Below are 6,000 nucleotides of genomic sequence, written 5' to 3' on the forward strand. Positions count from 1 at the left end.
TTTATTGAATTAAAATTTAATACTGTTTTTATGTGTAATATTTACTTAGTATCTGTATTAGTAATATTTAAAAACAAATGAAGCGATAATCTCTATTTTTTCTGTTAAAAATATTCCCAGTATTAACACGACATTAAGATCACTATTTAGATAAAACAATCGCTTCGTTCTCACGAGATGAAAATTATCATTTATTATATTTTTGCAACCTCAAAACTACTCGATAACAATTTTCATCCACAGATCTTCAATACCGTTACACCATAAACGACGTATATTTCAATCATATCATTTAAATATATTTGTAAATCATTCAATAGAAATATTTCTTATATATTTTTAATACCAAAAGATACCTATTAAAGTTTTTGCTGCACCTATGTTATCTAATTTGCCATTTAGATTTTATTCGACATTTTTGTCGCTAATTATATTTAATCATCAATAGCTAAATGGTACAAAGACCGCCTAGCGAAGCGATGCACAAAAAAAAGAAAAAATGACTAAGATCTTTGTACATAAAGCTTATTATTGTACAAATGTTAGGTATTTCATTTTACCTAGAAGTCTTTAAAGGAAAACAGAGTATCGGACTTCAAGAAAGACATCGTCATGAGTCGTGTATGGTATATGACGTCAAGAATATGGTAATTAGAAAACGGAGGTCAGTGCCAATCTCAGGAGTAAATACAATCAAAAATACAAGTGAATTTTCCTAATGTCTTAAATTACTGAGCCAAGATTAAAAAACAAACAATATTGGTCGTCAGTCTTTTATAAAAAATAAATGGTACGGAACCCTTCATACGAGACCGGCTTGAGTTTAACGTGCTTTTGAAATAATTGTTTAAAGTTAATAAGAAATACTAGTCAACAAGACGTGTACAGGGTCAATGCCAATAGGATCGAGGTTTTAATCTCACACCGAGTCATTCAGTTTTCAAACATTTATCTTGATTTTATTTATAACTAGCGACGTTTGAATATAACACTTAAAAATAAATATTAAAATAATAACTTTATTATTGTTTTATACATAATTCTAAGAATAAAAGTAGCCTAAGTTATTCCTTACATCAGCTATCTGTCAGTGAAAGTCTCGTCCAAAATCGGTCGAGCAGTTCCAGAGATTAGCCAGAACAGACGGACAGAAAAAATTGTAAAAACAAATATGTACCGTGTATACGTGTATGCATTTATTTAAAAAAAAAACGTTTATTTTAATATTACAAACAGATACTCCAATTTTATTATATGTATAGAAGATAGATAGGTAGTCTGGCCATCTGAAGAAATATTAACCATACTTTACATCGCCAATGTGCCACCAAATTTGGGAACTTAGATGTTATATCTTTTGTTCGTGGCTCACTCACCCTTCGTAGAGAAGGTTGGTACATACGCCCCGCACAAAGCCTAACTACCAAGTCAAACTTAGTAAATTTTGGCAAACATTTGATGGTTATATGAGAAAGTGATGAGTAGGGAATTGTAAAAATTATCATTGACATGGCAATACACTTTTATCGGTTGTTTACGATTTTTAATTTGCTTTGAAACATAAAATTTATCACAACGATGTACAATTGCAATATAATGAGTAATAATTTAATATTTGTGCGTTTATGTGTATATTTTTATTACGGCTGATAGCTTCTGAGCAATACTTTCGAACTAATAAGCAAGTAAATATAATGAGATGTATTTCATCGACGATATTATGTACTTATATGTGTAATAAATTAAAAAAAAAAAAACAAATGCGTAAGTCCAAGATAATAAGAGTATATAAATTGTACTGTTATTAAAAACAATCTGCTTTGTTCTTGGATGTGAGTAAACTAAAAGGTCATAAACAGAATTTTTTTTATATTTTTTTTTTGCTGTATAATGACATTTTGGAACTGAGACTAATAGCTCATTAGTCGTTCTTGTAGAAAAAGAAATAATACCGACATTGCTTAATATTATCATAGAGAATTAGCAATAAACATATAGCAGAAACTCTCTAAGAATGAATTCATATTTTACTAAAATCACACGATAAATGTGACAGTCACGACTGTGGCAAATTACACAAAACGAAGTAACGAAGAATATGCAGAGATCACATGTCGTCAAGTGTGGCGTGATCCAAACTCACGACAACATATCGAACATTACACAAATTTACAATTACCTATTACATATTTTTTACAAGAAAATATAATTAGGTATAAAGTATACTCTGGAAAGGTCTTATTGCTGGGCTAATGCCTCTTCTGTTTCTGTGGTTGACCTTCAACCATGGTGCTCTAATGCGTCGTGAAAACAGAAAACACTTAACAGTTTCCACGCGATGATTCCCTTCTCCGGCGAACACTACTAATAAATAATATAAACGTTTCCCAAGTCCCAACCATAAAACCTCACGGCGGTTAATGTAACCATAATATAAATAAAATGTATAGTAAGTATAACGTATAGTAGCAAACATCGCGAAAGTTTAAAGTGTATAATTAGTTATAGTATAAAAAACGACTTATAATTATACTCTATTAAGAATGATGGTATTTTCTTTTTAAATATTTTTTGCCTAAAAACCTATTAAAAACTACCGCTTGGTAATTTATTAAAATAAATTTGAAAGAAACAGCCCGGTATCTCTATTTAAGCTTCCGTTAGGAATTAATTAATTAATAGCTATATTAAGCTAAATAAATAAGTTCGTTATAATTTACATAAAGTAATCATAATTATTAAAGACGATGATTTTTTTTTTTAAATTAGTGATGATTCGAGCGAAGGTAAACTCTTTCACAAAATGTTTTTTCATTGGAATAATAAAAAAAAGTAACGCTTTTAAAAAGTCTGTTTAAACGGCATCGTACTGGCGATCGACGCATTAATCGAAAACGTTCACTAATCGCTTGACTATTACGGTAATAGCGTTGCAGCTTGCAGACTCCAAGCCGTCTCGGTAATACCGGCCAATGCCTTGCAAGTCTAGCCTTGAAACAAGAAAATAAGTAAAATAAGCGTATCACAAGGGCATAGACCTCATGGTAATATCGTTTTTTATAATATTCATTCCTGTGATTGTATGCAAAACAATTATAAATAGATAATTCGTTTTTTATTGTCAACTCTCAGTGTCATTATCCAAACAACTGATTAATATAATTTTATAATACGCATAAATACTCTAGTAATTGCAATGTCAGCAAAAAAGGATTTCGCAGCACCTATTTTTTTTTAACTTGACAATTAATTTACGATTTCGACAAAAAATATCCTGTTACGACACAGATATTATTATCTTTTGATTAGTTTATATAAATTAGCGTTTCGTTCGAAATATCCTATTTTCCTTCAACGAAAATTAGTATTTTTATTCTGTATAATATAGTGCATAAAATAGTAAGTACACATTAAATCCCCTTATCATATTAGTACTAAAAAATGCACATTAACATTTAACGTATATGCATGTTTCCATTTATTATCACGTATTCGGTCTGTAAAAAAAAAAACTCTTGTACCGAATCTAAAAACGAACCTCAATGTCAAATGTGACTTGCGAGAATTAGTACTTTGACAAAAATAGTAAGAAATAGTTCGAATACTTATTTTCATTCATTTAAAAGACCTTTTTACTGTTCATTCAAAAGTAATAACTTTATTTAATTGAGAATGTTTAATTGTTTCATAAAAAAAGTGTGAGAATTGATTAAATGCCATAAGTTTGTAATGCGAATTTTAATTGAATGATTGCTAAATATTCGTGTGGGTACTTTTAATGCGTGGTTAAAATCTTCACTTCATTTTAAATATTCCTTATCCACTCAAATATTGACGTCACAAGTACAAAAACTATAGGTACATCAATATTAATTAATAATAGCTAATTTAAATTTATTGCTAACTGAACATCATATTGGAAAACCTTGAAAACTCGTTTCGAAGTCGAATTCGTACTTAGCTTTGGACTGTTTTAATTTTTGTGGAATAATTTAAAATTATTATAAATTAAAAACACAGGAAACGATGTTCAGTATACCGATAATAATATTTAAAGTATATTATAATAAAATTAATTAAAAATTGTACTAAAAACTTACCGAAATAATGTTGTGCAAACTGAAAAAAAAATGTATACGTTGATTTCGTTTTCGTAATAGCGGAAAAAAGTTACGAAGTCCTATTTAAAAATCCCGACACAAAATCTTCTCACTGACGCACTGTCACTTTTCAATAGGTGCACGGCCGGCTTTTTTTATTCTGTGGACATCACGCCACGTCGGTGCGGCTCCTGCACGTGGTGGCGTGTTAGCTAGTCGGTAGTTCTGTGCGGACTGGCGGCTAAAGTCTAACTAAACGCATGTTACTCGCTTCGGGTCGTCTGACTGCACTGCTCAATTGCGTCCCTACTAGATACGATTCCGAATACGTATTATGCCTTCACATCTATGCTGGCCCCTATCGTCAAAAGGACCCTTAATGTATGGCATTCTTTTCGACATACGAAATGTGCAAAATATAACAAAGAGCCCGAGACCTTATCGCATTTTTTTCCATTTTAACTTAACTTGATAAAAATCCTTTTAGTCGTTTGTAAATTGTAGAATGTTAAGCCTTTTATTGCTTAGGCTACTTGTAATAGCTTAAGTGATTTTAAAAAATTACCTTTAAGTACTCTTATATTACTCACATGATACAATTACATAAATTAACAAATCGCGCCATGAGAAATATGAAAGTAACTCGTTCTGGTTTTAAGTAGGATATCTACGAAAACCAGTTACCGCCCCTGAACACTGTGGTCTGTTGTGACCCCAAAAGGTGTACAGATATACAACTAACTGAGAACACTGTGTCTCTAACTGAAATACCGGTCCAGACACGGCGGATCAGCATCGTACGACAATCGCACCACCTGAGCTATTTGAATTATTATCCGTTTTTTTTTTAAATAATTCAATTCTCAGCAGTTGCGGCTTGCGTGACTTGATCATATTTTTAAAATAAATATTGTTATTCTCGCGTTCGTTTCTGCTATCATTGTATAATAATATGTTTTGTGTATTTAAGTATAAGATAAAAAAATAATTATTTAACATTTATCTTACGTGACAACAGTTCTTATGTCGAATCATTCGTTTCTATTTTTATTAAGATATGTTTCCAATTTTAAAATTTACATATCAATAGTTAATTAAAAAAAAAAAGTTTAATAACCTGAGACTATTTTATAATTTGACATAAATAACATAATAATAATTAATAAGAAACGCAATAAATGATTAAACTAACATTTATTTCTTATAATAATTAAAGTAAGAAAATCGCTTATTATATTAATTAGATAGGCATTCTGTAGGTATGAAAATAAATATAACGACAAATACCTACATATATATTTCGTTGAAAAATATCCTCTTCAGCTAATATATAATAAAACAACGTAAAGTTAACATAAATTTTCATGATATTAAATGTTTAAAATAATATGATATTACAATTAAATCGTATAATGTAAGGAATATAATCGTAAAATATTCGTACATAAAATAATCGTACACTCCAAAAAAAAAAGAATGCTTGATCAATAAATATTAACATAGCTTAAATAAAACTAAGATAACTGAATAATAATTTATTTTTTATACGTATATTATACATAATGATATAAAAAAAATCAGGCATAGGATATTCAAATAACCAATGTTCTGCTGACAGCTTACTATATAACTCACATGGACATATCTCACAAATAACTCATCATATCAAAATATTTACTTAGTAACCAAAACAATGAACGCAAGACCGGTATGCTATTGAGCTTACGGGGTGCGTGAACGGTCAACGCAAAATTAACTCTATTTACGTGTAATAAATGGCCCACAAACGTTTAGAAACGTTTTTGCGTTATTTTTAATTTTCAAAACGAACAATGAATCAAATCAAATCAAATTGGTCTTCTACACTTTTGTGTGAAAACCATTGAGGTAAATACTACGC

General features: G+C 29.8%; 1 protein-coding gene across 1 annotated transcript in view; it reads right to left on the reverse strand.

Moving 5' to 3' along the window:
- LOC125063941 (protein windpipe) overlaps positions 1-4,368 on the reverse strand; it is a 45,173-nt gene extending 40,805 nt beyond the window's left edge. Inside the window, exon 1 of the mRNA XM_047670672.1 lies at positions 4,101-4,368. The gene's annotated coding sequence lies outside the window, so the exon portion shown is untranslated. The remainder of the gene's footprint in view (positions 1-4,100) is intronic.
- Between the last annotated feature and the right edge of the window lie 1,632 nt (positions 4,369-6,000).

The sequence above is a fragment of the Vanessa atalanta genome, chromosome 1, assembly GCF_905147765.1.
Source record: "Vanessa atalanta chromosome 1, ilVanAtal1.2, whole genome shotgun sequence".
NCBI classification, from domain to species: domain Eukaryota; kingdom Metazoa; phylum Arthropoda; class Insecta; order Lepidoptera; family Nymphalidae; genus Vanessa; species Vanessa atalanta.